The 18,447-nt window shown below is 42.5% G+C and overlaps 1 protein-coding gene across 3 annotated transcripts in view; it reads right to left on the bottom strand.

Annotated features, from left to right (window-relative positions):
- Positions 1–18,447, bottom strand: part of ANKEF1 (ankyrin repeat and EF-hand domain containing 1) — an 82,404-nt gene that overhangs the window by 53,152 nt on the left and 10,805 nt on the right. For 2 of the 3 annotated variants that reach the window (XM_063125323.1, XM_063125325.1), the window contains exons 2-3: positions 6,505–6,621; positions 4,345–4,439 (exon numbers count right to left, since the gene is read on the bottom strand). The gene's annotated coding sequence lies outside the window, so the exon portion shown is untranslated. The remainder of the gene's footprint in view (positions 1–4,344; positions 4,440–6,504; positions 6,622–18,447) is intronic. The other variant, XM_063125324.1, reaches the window with a different exon arrangement.

The following is an 18,447-nucleotide window of genomic DNA, read 5'->3' as shown; positions in this document are numbered from 1 at the left end:
ACATTCCCACCACATATGCAAATACGTTCCTTTAACCCCACAACCTCTCCAACAATTTTCTGATTGCTGATTGTTTATCTTATTCAATCTAACCGGAGTTAGGTACCACCTCCATACAATTTTAAAATAATTCTCTTTTATTCTTACTGACATATTTCTCAACGCTCTTTGTTTCCATAATCCCTCCCAACCCTGTTGTCCTATTTGTACCTTCAAATCTGTCTCCCAAACAGTGGACTAAAAAGTGGGTAAGAGATAATGGAGATTGTAGAGAATTAACAAAGTTTGAGGAACTAATAGTTAAGAGAGATAATGAAAGGGAGAAAAGAACAGTGTTAAAAGGGTTGATGAGTGAAATATATAGAATATTGGTGGAGAAAGGGACGGTGGATAATTCGGGTAAATAGTTTGCATTTGACCTTTTCCCTGTTCATCGATTTGACCCTTAGTTGACTCTAACATTGAGTCTGATCCAGCCAAAGCTGGGTATCAGGGCTATATCCTGCCCTGAATTGGCCGCTCTCCTATCTTCTATTATTATTATTATTATTTATTTATTTATTTATTTATTTATATATTACCATCAATGTACATGGTGCTGTACAGATTACACAGTAAATAGCAAGACCCTGCCACATAGGCTTACAATCTAATAAAGTTGTAGTAAACAATAAGGAGGGAAAGAGAATGCAAACAGGCACAGGGAAGTGTAAACAGGCACCGGGTAGGGTGAGGCTAACAGTATAGAGTCAGAACAAACTCAACATTTAAAAGCTATAGGGAAAAGAAAAGTTTTTAGCTGAGTTTTAAAAGCTGTGATTGAGTTGGTAGTTCTCAAGTGTTCTGGAAGAGCGTTCCAGGCGTAAGGGGCAGTAGAAGAAAAAGGACGAAGCCGAGTAAGGGAAGTGGAGGTCCTTGGGCAGGCGAGAAGCATGGCATCAGAGGAGCGGAGAGCACGAGCGGGGCAATAGTGTGAGATGAGAGAGGAGAGATAGACAGGAGCTAGACCGTGAAAAGCTTTGAAGGTCAGCAGGAGAAGTTTATATTGGATTCTGGAGTGATTGGAAGCCAATGAAGAGATTTCAGAAGTGGAGTGACATGGTCAGAGCGGCGGGCCAAGAAGATGATCTTAGCAGTTCTTATATGCCTGATTCTGGGCCACAGCACTGCCTGAATGCTGATCATCTTGCTAATCTAACACTAGACCTCATGTTCACTCAGTGGAAGTGGAAGGCTGCAGACTCAGCAAAAAGAAGAAGTACCCCGCAACCCACATACTTCACTTGCGCATGTTGGTGTCACAAAATGAGGTGATGATGGCCTCTGACTTAGATGGCTTTGTCAGAACACAGGGCGGTTGGCCAGAGCAGGGGTGGGAGACTTTCTTCAGTGCAACAGCCACATTCCAAACTGGGAAAGGTCTCAGGAGCCACATTCTCTCTGTGAGCAGGGTCAAAGGCAGAGAGGGCAGGGCAAAAATGTGATTCTTACCAATTTTAAGCCACCTCAGAAGTAAAGCTAGCCATTAGCCACTAAATGGACCTTGGTCTGATCCAACAAGGTTCTTCTTAATGTTCTAGTCCTTATCCAAGTCATGTATGTTTGCTTAACCTCCTCCTTTCCTGTCTGTTCCAATTCTTTCCTGCTTTTGGACCCACTCCTGATCACTAGGGTGCTAGGGCCTATGATCATAGTTCAGGAAAGAACTCTTAGCTGGGCTGTGTTTGAACTTTGCTTTCAGTATAGCTTTTAACCTTGGTTTTATCCGGGGTTATCCAATTGGTCTACATAGATCACTCATCCCCTACTATACACACACACACACACACACATACACACACAAACACACACACAATATTTTTTTATCTATCACCTATCAAATTAAAATCCAAAAGAGTTGAGTAGTATTAACATTTATTATATTACTAGTAAACAAGTGCAGCTTATCTTGTTAGCATTATATGCACTTATTACTTGCATTGTAAAGCAGTTGCATCCATTTTATCTTCTCTCCACACACCCTCAGTGAGTCCTGCCTATTTGGGGTGTGGATGCGTGCATATTGATTAAAGGATTTTACATACAATATCCTGTTGTAAATGTTACAACAACTTCATTTTATTCATTTGTTTATTTAACATTTAAAATAAATATAACCCATAACATTTAAACCAAGATAAAATCTGTACCAAAGAGTAAAAACACTTCAGCAAGTAAAACCAGCAGCAAATGTCTTGCGTCCTTATGGAACTGTCCATAAATGTTGACAAGACTCAAAGAAACACTGAGAGAGCTATTTTCCCCTGAAACACACCATGGGGGGTTTCTGTTAGGACATAGGGTTATTGCTGTTCCTTGTTCTGTCCATGAGACAGCATCTCCAACAGTTTCTCATACATCTGATTCTATGGTGAGGTAATGTGCTAGAGGAAACTTCCATTATCATTAGCATCACTTGCACCCCAGATGTCTTCAGATGTCTTCTATATTCAGTAAGGAAGCTCTTTCACTTCATAGGTAGGAATGACTTAACTAGCAGAAGGCCTTCCTTCAAGGAAGAGGGATGCTCTGGTGCGTTGATTTGAGTCATTGCTTGAAGGAAAACACAACAAGACCATTCTGGCTTGTAGCACCAGAGCTAAAAGGCCAGCATTTAGCTCATCCAAAGTGCCACGTGTCAAAAGCTTAATTTTCATCAACTTCTAGCAGAATTGTCTTTACTGCTTCCTTTCATCTTAGATCACTATCCCTGTAGGTAAAATGTTGACATCTCTTCGCACAAACTAGATTTGAAAATTGCATTACAGGCTCTCAATGCAATCAGGGAATCATCTTTCCATCCACATCTAACTCGTAAAGTTTTGTCACTGGCCTGAGCCTGTAATGCATTGCAATTTATGGGTGCTTTTGTTCTTGCAAAATGGGAAGCCACTCATCCTTTCCCCACACGTTCTTTATGCCAACATTTATTTCTGGCTGTGATATTTTCAAGCTCGCCATACCAAATTATTAATGTTTCTTTTGTATAAGCGAAGAGGAGAGCAGGGAGACTTGTTCATATGAAATCCACTCTGTTCTTAATCACTGCTCAGTTCAGATTGGCTCTATTGTCACATTCAGCCTATTGGTGAACACATTCACAAGCACAGTTAGGAAATAAGTTACAGTTGCACATTACAGTAGAGGCATGAATGCCCACTTCCAATCAATTTCTCTCTGCCCAGGATTTTATTTTTTGCAAAATCAACCCAGATGAGGCTGCAATCCTATACACACTTACCAAGAAGCAAGTCCCATTTAACGCAGTGTTGCTTACTTTTGAGTAGACTTACAGAGGATTGTGCTGAAAACTTAAAAGCTCCATCGCACCGGGGGTTAACATGCTCTCTACCTTTGCTTCTCCGCCTGTGCTTTCGTTCCTCAGTTACTTCCTCTTTCAAAAGAGGACGTACCCAACAAGCACAAGGCCCATTGAGTCCGCTGTTCTAATGGCGCTGCTTCTCCTGCACACAGCAGGAGACAGCAGCAATTCCGAGTTTAAAAGAACATCGGACTTAACCAGGTTTTTGTTGTTGTTGCACAAGGAAGGCCAGAAGAGGCGGAAGGTGGCCAGGAGGCAGATGACATCATGTGAGGGACCTGAGCAAACTCTGTGAGTGCCCAGTAATGAGCGTGCAGTAATGAGTGTGGGATGGAGTTTTTATTAACCACATAATATGGGCAGGATTACACTACTGCTTTAAAACAGTTTATAACAGTAGTGACAACTGTGGAGGCCAAGGACACACTCCCTATACAGTCTTCAAAATGTTTTCAAAGTGTTATATCCTGCGTAGTGTAGATCTGTTGTAAAAAAAGTCTCTATTTTGCCCTGTTATCTTGCTAAAAGGCAGATTTAATGGAACTCTGAAGTAATGATGGGCACACGCTCCTCAACTCAGTTCAGAATTGTCTTGTTATTGATAAGCTTTCTTGGTCAGTGTTCAGAAAAAAGCACAAGGGGGAGTGATTAGCATACTTGAGGGAACCCCACATTTTGCAGATTTTTTGGGTTTTTTAAGCAACAAAACCTGAGGTTGGGAAAACTAAAAACAAACAAACAATGGGGACCAAGTATGCTGATTGACTGGGTGGGCAGAGTGGGAACAGAGAACAAGAAATGGAGTAAGAGAGGGAACAGTAAGTATATCCTGGACCAAGGGGGGCGGTGGCTGGCTGACTGGAAGAGTCAACAGGAGCACTCCACGTTGCAACATTTTGTTGCACGTTCCACTTTTCCCTTTGGATTAGTGAACTCCACTAGGATGAGTGTGTATGGGGAGGCAAATGTTCAGCTTTCCTCACCTGTCAGTCTTGAGGTTTCGGTCGGGTGGTAAGCAACGTCTTCAGACATGGGCACATAATGTTCAATGGAGCCCAGAGCAGGGCAAGAAGGAAAGCTGCATAATTGAAAACAAGACAAAACATGAGTACTCTAAGGTTGTGTCACATCCTCCTTTATTTAAGCCTTACTGTTCACTGTTCTGGAGTGAATATTTGTGTATTTCCCATACTGTATGTATACAGCAACCCACCCACTTGTCCCAGTCTGCTGTGGAAGGGGTGATGGGAAAGCATGTGAAGGGTTCATCAAGTAAACATGTTTAGTCTATGCTAATCCGATTTAGCAGATTAAATTAAAATTTAGGCTTTGGGCCAGGGAGTGGGAATAAAAGGTTCCATTTGTGCTAGAGGGGGTGCAGGGCAATGGCCCAAGCTTGTATATCTAATAAAGACCTTCAAGGATTTGTGGTGTGCTTTTAAAACATTATCAATAGACAGTCAATTACAAATGTGACAGAGCCATGCCATGGGAGATCATCAGAACATCCAAACAAGACTAAGGATAAATATATTGCAGTGTACCTGGGCATTGTAGCATGTCCCAGGAAGTGCCTCCTCCATCCATACTAATCCCTGCCAGTCCACATGGTTGATCAGGGAGTGCTATGCAGTCAGGCTGCATGGGGTGTGTGTGTGTGCGCGCGCTTGTACGGGGTGTAGAGAGCAAAGAGTTACCTATCTATGTCTGGGGTACTTCTGCATTCCCAGTGATACACTGTTGTGCCCAAACGTGAATTTGGATTGTGTACAGTCGTGAACCGTGTGCTCAACAGAAACTTGTCACTTATCAGTGCTTACAATGAAATACCAAGTCAAACAATTGTTTCACAACAGACAACACCAAGACTGCAATAGTATGTGCACTGGAAGTAAGAAGGAAAGGAACCTCTCGTGCAAGCACTGAGTCATTACTGACCCTTGGAGGGATGCCAGCTTTCGCTGACGTTTTCTTGGCAGGCCTTATAGCGGGGTGGTTTGCCATTGTCTTCCCCCAGCTAACTGGGTACTCATTTTACCGACCTCGGGAGGATGGAAGGCTGAGTTGACCCGAGCCGGCTGCCTGAAACCAGCTTCTGCTGGGATCGAACTCAGGCCGTGGGGAGAGTTTCAGCTGCAGAAACTGCTGTTTTACTGCTCTGTGCCACACGAGGCTCTCGCACTGGAAGTAAGTTCTACTGAATTTATGTCTGAGTAAACATGCAGAGAATCAAGTCGTAAGTAGTGCGACCCAGTTAAAAAGCTGTCTCTGATGTGCCCAGGTATTCCTGTGAATTGTCCCCAAATTCAAACTCCCACCATTCTAACAAACAATTCATCCATTTGACCACTCCAAAATTCCAAACCACAGAGCCCTCTCAGAATCTAGAAGTTTAATCAGATGATATTCAATCTATTCTAGTATCCTAAATTTAAAAGATTATGTCTGCAATCCTATGTATGCATACTTAGAACTAAGCCCTGTTGAACTCAGGGATCATGACAGGCTTTGAATATCTCTCACAGATGGTCCTAGAATACGCAAGAATTGATGGCTCATGTAGTTCTGTGGTAACGTGTTTGTGGACAGGAAGCAATTTCGGAGTGTGGGGATGGAATAAGGAAGTGGCTAGATTTTCCTTCCCCGACCTAGGCAGGATTTACACTACTGCTTTCAAACAGTTCATAACAGTAGTGACAACTGCTGAGGCCCAGGACACGCTCCAGATGCAGTTTTCAAAACGTTTACAAAGTGTCACATCCTGCTTGGTACAGATCTGCCCCTGGTGCCATCTAGATGTTTTTTACTTCAACTCCCTTCAGCCTCAAACAGCATATATAACACCTGACAATCCGTGAAGCACAGATTGAATGAATTTAACAAAATCTATACATCCCTTAGCTGCAACTGATTAGAAGAACAAAGGCAGGATCTACATGGCTGTTTTAAAATGGTTTATAACAGTAGTGACAACTGTTGGGGCCCAGGACACAGAGCTCCACATATAGTTTTCAAACCATTTTCAGAGTGTCATATCCTGCTTGGTGTAGATCTGGCCCAAATGTCAGTTGAAATGAGGCCTGCCTACTCCATCACATGTTGTCCGGAAGAAGACTGAATATTAACTTTCCATTGCCTCCTACCCGGTGTCAAGGAACGATTCTTCTGTTTACGAGATGCTTTCCTTTCAAATTCTTTTGGTAATTTTGTCTCCTTTTCCCGTATCATGACTGAAGGCTTCTTCATCACTCCAGACATTTCTGCCAAATTGAAAATATTGTTATGTGACTTTTAAAAAAATTTCTATACCAATAACAACACTAGTTGTTTCTGGGCAGATACTTACAATGTTCCTTGGAAATAGAAGTTATCAGCCAACAAAAGTAAACCTTTTGCTTTTGCCTACCAGTTTTTGGCATTCTGTTTGCTTGCAAAATTCTTTCTTTGGGGTGGGATAACTCCTTTGATCACGGAGATATCAAAATGCACATTGCTACATGATACATTCAGCACACAAATCTGTGTTCATTCAAATACCAGCTGAGATATTGGAATTGAAACTGGCATGCACATTTAGGACACAGGGCTCCATCACACCCACTTTTTTTCCTGGAATGCACCCGCAATTTTGACCTCTGTTTCATTAGCGGAGCAAGCGCTGGTCCCTTACATGATTGCTGCTGCTGTTTGCTCTCCTGCTATTGTTCCTGCCCTGTCCCGCCCCTTCTTTTCTCACTCTAATTCATTGGTTCTTGTTAGGTGATAGACTTGGGCACCTTCCCCCCACATCGTTCTGATTTTGTTGCCTAGATTTTTACCAATGCAGCATTTACCATTTCTGTGGGTAGTGAGGGTAGGGTCAGAGCAGCAAAAGTCTGTTTGACTGGTTCAGCCCAAGTCTATTTGTTTGACTGACAAACAGAGCAAGCTGGAGAACTGCCCCACCCTCCTCTTTCGTTCCTGCCCCCAACAAAAGCAACTTAGCAAAAGGACAGCAATACGTGGGATGGAAGGGCGCTTTTATTTTGCATGGAGAAAATATATTGGACTTCCTCAGTGTTTTGGTCAGAAGGGGCGAGAGGCAGACGACAACATGAGAGGGACCTGTGAAAATCTGTAAATGCCCAGCAAAGGGCATGCAATAAAACACTCATCTGATGGATGTTTGATGTTCAAACCTACCCTCCATCTCTGCAATGATTTTCAAGAGGGCCAGAAAGATATAAAATGAATTTTATTTATTTATTTATTTATTTATTTATTTATTTATTACATTTCTAAACTGCCCAATAGCCGGAGCTCTCTGGGCGGTTCACAAAAATTAAAACCATTCAAAGTATAAATTGTTGTGCAACATCTCCCATGAGCACTGGAATATCACAATGAAACTTGGCATTTAAATACCGTCTCTGTCTCTGTCTGTCTGTCTGTCTGTCTCTCACACACACACAACGCCTGCTTTGGGGAATGGGTGGAGAAAGATACAAAATACATTGCTATGTGATATCTAAAATGAAGCCTCTTACAATATTGCATTTTACTAGTATTAGTGCTGAGTATTGGTTTTGAGTATTGAGTACTAGTTACTTTTTGAAATTGGAGCACCACAAATACATTTCTGGCACAGAGGTTAAAGCATGCATTACAAGAGAGCAGCATTCCGGTTCTAGGTGTGTCTGTATTTGTGCAATTCAGGCCCTCAATGTGTATACATATGCCTCCCCCCTCCCTCCTTTGTTAGCAAAGCTAATAGTTACAACTAGGGAAGGGGAGGAGGAACCGAATGCCCTCAGGAGAAAGTCACAGGAAAGGAACTGGATAGGGGGAAGAGACAGAAACTGGTCAGGGGCTTAGTATGGATAGGGAAAAGAGACAGTCCAGGTCCAGGCCCGATTCAAAGAGCTGGTATTAACATTTAAAGCCCTAAACAGCTTGGGGCCAGGGTATGTGAAGGAACGCCTCCTCCTGTATGTACCTGCCCGGACCCTAAGGTCCTCCTCAGGGGTCCTCCTCCATGAGCCCCTGCCAAAAGAAGTGAAGCAGGTGGCTACCAGGAGGAGGGCCTTTTAAATTTGTATTTTTGCATTGCTGCTGTTTGTATCTTGATTGTGCTTTTATATTGTATTTTTTATTATGGTTTTATACTGTTGTTTTATATTTTGAAGTCTTAATTTTGTAAACTGCCCAGAGAGCTTCGGCTATTGGGTGGTATAGAAATGTAATAAATAAATAAATAAACAAATAAATAAATATGGCCCAGGGTGCATAGAGACCTGGAAATAAAATCTACACTTTATTGGAAAGTTTATACCAGAGCTGCAGAATGTCAAGCTCAGCAGAGAAATCTTGCTCTCTTGGGTTCCCAATCTGGCCCAGAAGGCCGTACCCCCTTTCCCCAATCATTTGGGGTTTTTCCAGCTTTTCTACAGCTCCTTGTCCCCAACCCTGCTCCTTCTAAAAGGTTGAAATGCCTTTCTTAAGGCTTTGTTACTGGCAGTTAGGGATGTGGTGGGTGCCTGAGTGAATCCGGAACTCTGATGGACTCCCCTGCGTCTGCCCCCTGGACCTAGTTGGGAGACCATGGCACATTCTCGGGCCCATGCTCCAAATACCCGTGAGGTCCAGCAAGTGTTAGGCAGCCATCCACCCTTTTCTGGTACACAATGGAGGCTCCTGAAATTGCATGTTTCCCCTGTTGCATAACCGAGGCCTTTATGGCCACCATTTACGCAATGAGGGGAAATGCGTAATTTCCAGAGTGAAGGTGGACGGCTGCCTCACAGGCGCTCAGAGCGTGGGTCCAAGAATGCACCAGCATGGCAATCCTTATGGAGTCCAAGATGGGTGAGTGAAACTACATTTGCACAATGGGATTTCTCAGCTCCTCTCCCTAACTATAGTCCCCTGAGCCCCTCCCCACAAATTTACTCCTGAGGACCCTCTGGAACTGTGTGGGATCATGCAAGGCATCTCTGGTTCTGTTGTCCCTCAAAGGGGCTCGCTACCCCGGCACGTTAATATCTAATCAAACACACGAGGCTGGAGAATGCTCTTAATCATTTTTACTTCCAATACGGCAGTACGGGGTGCTCTCCAATGATATGCAACATGGAGGCAAACAGTACAAAGGAATCTTAGAGTGTGTGTGTGTGTGTGTGTGTGTGTGTGTGTGTGTGTATATATATATATATATATATAATCTGATTACACGGGTGGGGGGTAGTTTCTTTCTAACCCTTTGATTGGTCAGAGTGGGGTTAGCAAGTTAGGTTACATTTAATAGCTACTTAAGGTGCATAATCATAGGTCATAGGTTACATTCAAAGCTTCATGGTTCACAGTCCATTCATTACAGAATGCAAATCTGGCATGTAGCCACCTGCAGCCATTTTTAACCCTTGGCACATTACATTCTTTCACAAGATGAAATTCCCCCTGTAGCCATCAGATCCAAGCCAAGAGTGGTTGCTCCATTTTGTCAAGGGCCTCTTGCTCTATACCATACTTGGAGTGGAATGGCATATTACCTCAGCAAACACATGTCCCGCTTCCCAGAGACTCTCTCTCTTATACACATATTGGTGGAAGTCTGAATTTGTGTGTTCTTACAGAACAACATTAGAGACAATTCTTTAACGGTAGAGAACAATAAAATTGTAAATGACTTTATTCTTATAACAAATATTGAAACATTAATAAACTAGGAGTGGTGGAGAGATAAACAAAAGAAGACCGCTTGGAGACTTCTTATCAACTGTCAACAGAAATACATAACTGTCATCGGAGAGAGCAGTTAGAACCAGGAAGCAAGCCTGAGAATTGCATCATGGGACACTCATTGAATCTACAGTTTAAAGACATATTCTCAGGCTGAATTTCTTGGACAGTCGATGTTGATTACATATATATATATATACATATGAGCCTCGTGTGACGCAGAGCGGTAAAGCAGCAGTTTCTGCAGCTGAAACTCTCTCCATGGACTGAGTTCGATCCCAGCAGAAGCTGGTTTCAGGCAGCTGGCTCGGGTCGACTCAGCCTTCCATCCTCCCGAAGTCGGTAAAATTAGTACCCAGTTAGCTGGGGGAAAGGTGATAACGGCCAGGGAAGGCAACGGCAAACCACCCCGCTATAAGGCCTGCCAAGAAAACGTCAGCGAAAGCTGGCATCCCTCCAACTGTCAGTAATGACTCAGTGCTTGCACGAGGGATTCCTTTCCTTCAAATACGTCTAATAGTAGAGCAGCTTAATGACAATTTCTGGCCATCTCGTGCATATTATGATACAAGTGTGAAATCTGGTATGGTGGTATTTATGACCATGTAGATTAAAATGAGATATAGGGGCATCTCAGGAAATCATCGTAATGGCCGCCAGATTGGAATGAGGGTGAGATAGTGCATCTTGTTGACTTCTCAGACAAATGGGTAGGAATAAAACCTTTATATCTCAATTAGGGTTGCTCCTATGAAAAGATTGTTAATGACTTTTTGTAAAAAAAATTATGCTCTTTAATTTTGTACTGAGACATCTTTTCTGTGAGATTACAAATAATAGAGTTATTGTGTGAAAACAAACGCCATTTTCCAAGATGGTGGCCATTACGATGATTCTCTGAGATGCCCCTATATCTCATTTTAATCTACATGGTCATAAATACCACCATACCAAATTTCACACTTGTATCACAATGTGCACGACTTTTATGCTAAGCCGCTCTGCTATAACAACACACACCCTCCAAACACTGTTGCTGACATAATATGAACATGGGAGTGGGGGAAGGGTTGCAGGGTAGGTTTGGTGGGTGGTACGAAAGGAGGCTTAACCCCTTCCAGATTTATTGATTCTACAGTCTAACATGGCTACACTATTCCTGAGGAAATGGTTACATGGATAGGGAGCTCTGAAGGTGCCCAAAAGGGAGAGGGCCTTCTCAGTGGTGGATCCTAGTTATTGTTGTTCCTCAACCAGGGATTTAAAGGCCCACTTCCCCAGTGTGTTAATAGCCAATCAAACACACGAGGCTGGAGAATACACTTAATCCATTTACTTCTGATACTGCAGTATGGGGGCGCTCTCCGGTTCCATAAAATGGAGACGCCAAAACAAAGGAATCTCACAGTATATATAGGCCCTGACTACAAGAGGGTGTTAGTCTCTTTCTAACCTTGCGATTGGTCAGTTCTGGATTAGCAAGTTAAGTTACATTCAATTTTCAAGTTAAGGTGCACAATCTCAATGAGTCATAGGTCACGTTCAATGCTCTATTGGTCGAAAATTTTTCCTTTTGTCTGCTAGGACATGATGTCCACCATTAAGAAATGCAAATCTGGCATGTAGCCACCTGTAGCCACCCTTTGGCAGAGAAGCCATCTTTTAACCCTTGGCACATTACATTCATCAGAGAGATGAAACCTCTCCCTGGGGCCATCATTATGGCACAATCTTCTTGACAAGGCCCACGTGGCACCAGGTTAAAACTGTCATCCTTTCTTAGTCATTTGGCAGCATATAATGAGTTTTTTAAATCAAGTTCTGGATTGTCTTCAGCTAATAGTTTAAAAATTGTTTTTAGATATGTATTGTTTTTAAAGAGGACACTCCTCTGTTCGACTGTCCTCTGTTTTGAAGGCTTCCTCTGTTTGGAGGACTGTCCAGATCCAATCTACATCACCTCCCAGAGAGGGGTAGGTGGGTGCAAAGTGTGTTCTTTGCCTTTGCTCCCCTCATTGCTTTTTCGCTGAGACAGAGTAGGTGAACAGGCAGTCACAGCAAAGAGGAGGGGAAATTGGGCCAGGAAGTTCTAGGGATGGGCAGTAGGTCTCAGTAGGTGCCATATGATGCTGACCCCTGATGCTGGCCCTAGAAGTAAGGGCAATGTACAAATACTAGATGGCCCTTCCCTCCTGAAACCACCAACAGCATATAAAGGGGAGGAATTGAGCTGGAGACCCTAGTAGTGCCATTGTTGACATTGGAGTTAAAAAGATATTTATCTAGGAAAGGTTGCCAGAGGTCAGGACTCTAGTGCCTTGTCATTGTGGCTGACACAACGGCATCTGCATTTACCATTCCATTAAAAATGTCCTACGTTGGAGATCAAAATGCTAAAACCCAGCCTGGACTTGCTGCTCCCAGTACTCCTCCTTAGCCTCCATACTGAACTTCTCATCTTTGCAATTTCTCACCAAGAGACCGCCAAACTTTAGAGAAAGGGCCATCAGTCAGTGGTTGAACACATTCTTGCCCAGGAGATCTGTGTGCCTGCCCAGTCCACTGCCCAAGACCTAACTGTAGATGGGCAAGTAGAGACCCATGCTGCTTTCGCTTCTTATGTTTTTTGTTTTTTAAAAAAAAATTCTGGCTTAAAGATACACTTGGACTGGGCAGGCCTTCAAATAGATGACACTTTCAAACAGAGGTCTGTCATCGCTGACAGCTCTTCAAATACGGAATTGTCCTCTCTAAAGTAGGTCACTTGGTCACTCTAAGAATGTCCCAGGTTCAATCTCCTGTATCACCATTTAATAATGAAAGAAGAAGAACCAGGTAGCAGCTAATGGAAAATACTTTTGTCTGAAACCCCGCAAAGCTGCTATAAGTCACAGTAGATACTACAGGCCTAAATGGACAAGTGATCTGATCTAGTAGAAGGCACCTTCCTAGAAGTGGAGCCCTGTTAGATAATAATAATAATAATAATAATAATAATAATAATAATAATAATAATGATGATGATGTCCCTGGTAGACAGCTGGTTGGCCACTGTGTGAGCAGAGTGCTGGACTAGATGGATCCTTACTCTGATGCAGCAGGGCTCTTCTTATATTCTTAATAATAATAAATAGTTGTGGCACCTAAAAAAGTAACACAACTTTCCTTTCCTTTTTTTTTTAATGCACATCAGTTTTAGGTGATGCTCTTCTAAAATATTTCTCTCTCTCTCTCTCTCTCTCTCTTTTAGTTTTTCAGTTTGATCACAGACTTCAGGATTTCATTTACTTGATGCCAAATATATTCATTCAGGCTTTTGCAAGTAAATTTGGGTTTTCCCCTCCCCAAATGTCAACCAAATGATCAGAGAATTTCAGTGGGAAGACTTTCCTTGCCTCCTGAATGAAGGCTTTGATTTGCTATGTAATTGGGTCGAAGTAATAGGAAATAAATTTTAATGCCTGTGGTGAAAGCGCCGTGCTGGGAAAAAAAAACTTAAGCAGAAAAGAGCCCTCTTCAAGCAAAGGGGGTGGGGTGGAGTGGGGGCGTGGATATTGTTGAGAAGAACTTGTCTCACAGACCTGCTAAAGTAGCATAAAATTTAAAAAAATCAAGTGTTGAAAAGATGGCTGAACATAGAGCTGGTGGAAGTTATTACCTTGTGTGCTATTGAACTCAGTGACATTCAAAAGATTTTCCAGGCACATTCTGATTGAGACATGCTGAATTTTTTAAAAAAAATCAAAATCAAAATTACAAATGTGGGTTGGTGTCGAGGAAATCAAGATATTTTTACCTATGCCCACAGGTATAAGAAAATAAACTGCTTTGGTCTTTTCATTATAAATCATAAAATTCATGCTTTCAGAGTAACTGACATGTATTAAGACTGCAACCACTTCCACAACTAATGGTCTATGTTGAAATACATGTCACAGGACTGTGTCTCAACAGAAACAGAGGGTGGAGTGAGTTATTTTCAAAGCAAGCTAAACCGCAAAAGGGAAATGGATGTATGGTTGCTTAAATGATTGCAATACCCACCTACATATTGTTTTTCTAGTCTTAGAATTATTTGCACTCTAAACATGCATAAATGCCTTGTCTATCATTGGTTACTGTGTTGCACACTGTATTATAATTGGCAGGAAGGTTCTGCCATTGTTTCTAAGGGGAACTGACCCTATAAATATGTTAGCCTTTCCTGAAATTAGTGGGCAGTTCCTCAGGTCCTCTGAGGGCTACCACCTTGCAGCACAGCTCGTAATAAACTTTCTAAGGAGAGAGAAATTGTGTGTTGAGAGTCTTGGACCACCACTCAGCGAACAAAGGGGACCCACCCTTTTGGGTTCCTCCACATTGCTTAGCTCAGAAAGGAAATGCATAGGACCTGTTGGCATCCCTTGTTCGTTTTGAGTGCACTGAGCTATCAAATGTGAGCCCATAAGCCATGAACTGTCAAAACGAATGATCGAATACTAGGGATGTATGAGAATTTTGTCTTTTCTTGTGAGTTGTATCCTGTTTGAAATCCTGAACACAAGCACAAGCATGTGTCCACTGAAAATATACATCATTGCCCAACATGTACTCACGTTTATCTTGTCCCTGATTCCCTGTTCAATTTGTGCAAATTTCCTAATTTACACAAATTTCCTCTGCAGACCAAATTAGCCCCGAATCAATAGTCTGTGGAGGAAAGTTTCACAACTTAGGACATTTGCACAAATTTGAGGAAATGGGTGCAACTATCATGCTCGATTGCTGCTTGATTTGCACAAATTTCCCGTTTGCGCTGAGTGAGCAGCGAGCAGAAACCTGAATGAGAATTGGGCACAAGGCAAGGGGCAAGATGAAGTTCAGAGGATCCTGCCAATCTGGAACATTGCTTATTCGCCTTTCCCTATGAAACACTAATGCCATTGCATGTCGACTACCAAACACTGTCAAATATCAACTGCCAGGTTTCAAACAGTAAAATAAAATATAACTGGTTGTCATAGAGCAAATGTGCACTGAATATTTGGGAACTTGGTGATCACCTGGGACTTAGCAGAAAAATTTGCCAAGGAGAATCTCAAGGAGATTTTTTTGAGAGCAAATTGGTTTCAATTCTAGGTCATGCTGAATATATGCACATATATCGCAAGCAGTGCTGGACATATTACTGGGGACTAGATTTTGAAATGCTATGGAAAAAATCCTGCAAAACCAGTTTGTGCAGAAGCCGTGGTAGAACTGAAACAAATAAAGTGTATAGCTTTGCAATACTGCCTGCAGCTCTCCTAAAAGCTCTCATCTGTCACACTAGACTTCACCAGTCTGGTGTCCTCCAGATGTTTTGGGCTAGAACTTCCATCAGCCCCGACCAGCAAGACCAATACTTAAGGATGATGGGAGTTGTAGTCAAAAGCATCTGGAGGGTGCCGGGTTGGAGAAGGCTGCTACACAGTTGCTATGTTGCTTTGCTTGTATATAGAAAAAGGAAAGGGAGAAAAAGAAACATCACATAAAATGTGGTTCTCTTCTAAAACAAAACATCTGAGGGGCGAAATACCTTGTCAGAAAAAAAGAGTAGAGGAGGAATCAGTGGAGTTTGGTGGCTCTGATTTTGGTGGGGCTTTGAATCCACTCTGGGTTTCAGTCAGAACCGTCCAGAGCTGAAAGAACTTGGGATGTTCAGTCTGGAGAAAAGAAGACTGAACATTTTAGCATCATTTAAGCCAGCCTGGAAATTGCTTAGTTATTGGGGCTTCTCTTCATCCCAAAGACGACAATCTATTTCTGCATGATAAGCTAAACTTCTGCAGGAAACTGAACACACTGTGTAGCATAGTGTGATTCTGATCTACATTTCCCCCAAACTCACTGAACATTTGTATCAAAGCCAGTAAATGGTACCCTGATATTGTCGGTTCTTAGCAGGCCCTGACCCAGTTTCTACTGGAGTCCAGAATCTAAGGGGATGTGGTTCTGATTTCATTAAGACAAAAAGCCCTCAAAAGATTAAGACTCATTCAAAAAATCCTATCCTGCCACAGAATCAGGAGGCAGGGCATGACTATAAAAAACAAGACCAGGTTTCAGGAAGTTACACAAAAGTGGGAAAGGCAACACCCCATGTTGCAATTACATTGCACACAGGCAAGTTGCTGTTCCTTTGTGAGCTGACAAACATGCACTCACAAAACCAGCTGAACTCGGCTGAAATAAATGGGATTAAAGGTGGATACACACAACCATTTCTTTCAATGGGAAGTGTGTACAATTAGCAGCTCAGGCTCATGTATAGACTGTAGGTACTATTGGTTTGGAAGTGCTCAAAAGTGAATGCTTAAATTATCAAACCAGGTTTACATTGTACTGTGCTCTGCAATCCAACCTAAATCAGGCCTTTTCATAAGTGTATACCTGCATGGACCCTAAGATAATCTTCAGAGAATCCTTTCTCAGATGCCTCCAACAAATGAGGTGAGGTTGGTAGCAACAAATGACGTGAGACTGGAGGGTCTTTTCAGTGTTGGCACCCTGTTTGTGAATTGCCCTCCCTATAGAGGTTTACCTGGCACCTTCCTTGTGGTGTTCCCATCACCAGCTGAAGAGCTTTTTATTCCCCCAGGCTTTTTGACCCTTCACTTTTTTTAAAAAAAAATATGTTAATGCTTTTTTAGATTTTTAGACTGCTGGTGGCATTTACTTTGTTGTCTGTTTTGTCTTTTGTTTTGGTTTTATTCATAGACTCCTAGAATAGCAGAGTTGGAAGGGGCCTACAAGGCCATCGAGTCCAACCCCCTGCTCAATGCAGGAATCCACCCTAAAGCATCCCTGACAGAGGGTTGTCCAGCTGCCTCTTGAAGGCCTCTAGTGTGGGAGAGGCCACAACCTCACCAAGCAACTGATTCCATTGTCGTACTGCTCTAACAGTCAGGAAGTTTTTCCTGATGTCCAGATGGAATCTGGCTTTCTTTAACTTGAGCCCATTATTCCGTGTCCTGCACTCTGGGAGGATCGAGAAGAGATCCTGGCCCTCCTCTGTGTGACAACCTTTTAAGTATTTGAAGAGTGCTATCATGTCTCCCCTCAATCTTCTCTTCTCCAGGCTAAACATGCCCAGTTCTTTCAGTCTCTCTTCATAGGGCTTTGTTTCCAGACCCCTGATCATCCTGGTTGCCCTCCTCTGAACACACTCCAGCTTGTCTGCGTCCTTCTTGAATTGTGGAGCCCAGAACTGGACACAATACTCTAGATGAGGCCAAACCAGGGCCGAAAAGAGAGGAACCAGTACCTCACGTGATTTGGAAGCTATACTTCTATTAATGCAGTCCAAAATAGCATTTGCCTTTCTTGCAGCCATATCGCACTGTTGGCTCATATTCAGCTTGCGATCTACAATTTATTTATTTATTTATTTATTTATTACATTTTTATACCGCCCAATAGCTGAAGCTCTCTGGGCGGTTCACAAAAATTAAAACCACAGTAAAACACCCAACAGGTTAAAACACAATTACGAAATACAATATAAAAAGCGCAACCAGGATAAAACCACACAGCAAAGATCCACACAACAATTCCAAGATCCTTCTCGTTTGTAGTATTGCTGAGCCAAGTATCCCCCACCTTGTAACTGTGCATTTGGTTTCTATTTCCTAAATGCAGAACTTGGTATTTATCCCTATTAAATTTCATTCTGTTGTTTTCAACCCAGCACTCCAGCCTATCAAGATCACTTTGAAATTTGTTTCTATCTTCCAGGGTATTAGCTATCCCACCCAATTTGGTGTTATCTGCAAATCTGTTACTTTAAACTAGTGGTTCTCAACCTTTTTTGCTCCATTCCCCCCTTTCACCATTGTTCAGAATATAATTCCCCCCTTCCCAAGATGGTCTAACTCATGTCGTCATGTCATCTGCAAAAGCCAGGCATTTGCTCTTTTTTCCCTCCCTCGCAATCCTAGAAATTTCCCATTTAAAGGGGCAACGCAAAACATGGCCCCTTTTACATTCTCAGCTCCCATGCTTTGTGTTGCCCCTTTACATGGGAAGCTTGAAACTTCTAGGATTGCGAGGGAGGGAGGGAAAAGAGAGGGGAAAGAGAGCAAAGGCCTGGCTTTTGCAAATGACATGACACCTTTCTGGGATGATTTTTAATTATATGTGTAGGAAGACATAATCTACAGGACATCATACTTTTCTGAATAGTGGTCCCAATTCCCCCCCTGGAACCCTAAAATCCCCCCCCGGGGGGAATTCCCTTCTTGTTGAGAACCCATGCTTTAAACTCTTTAGATTTAATGCTTGTTTTGAATTTTAAGTTGCGTTTTTTGAACTGCTCAGAGAGCTTTGGCTCTTGGGCAGCATAGGAATGT

The sequence above is a fragment of the Elgaria multicarinata genome, chromosome 4 (assembly GCF_023053635.1).
Source record: "Elgaria multicarinata webbii isolate HBS135686 ecotype San Diego chromosome 4, rElgMul1.1.pri, whole genome shotgun sequence".
Lineage (NCBI taxonomy): Eukaryota > Metazoa > Chordata > Lepidosauria > Squamata > Anguidae > Elgaria > Elgaria multicarinata.
This window is presented reverse-complemented; position numbering and strand designations above follow the sequence as displayed.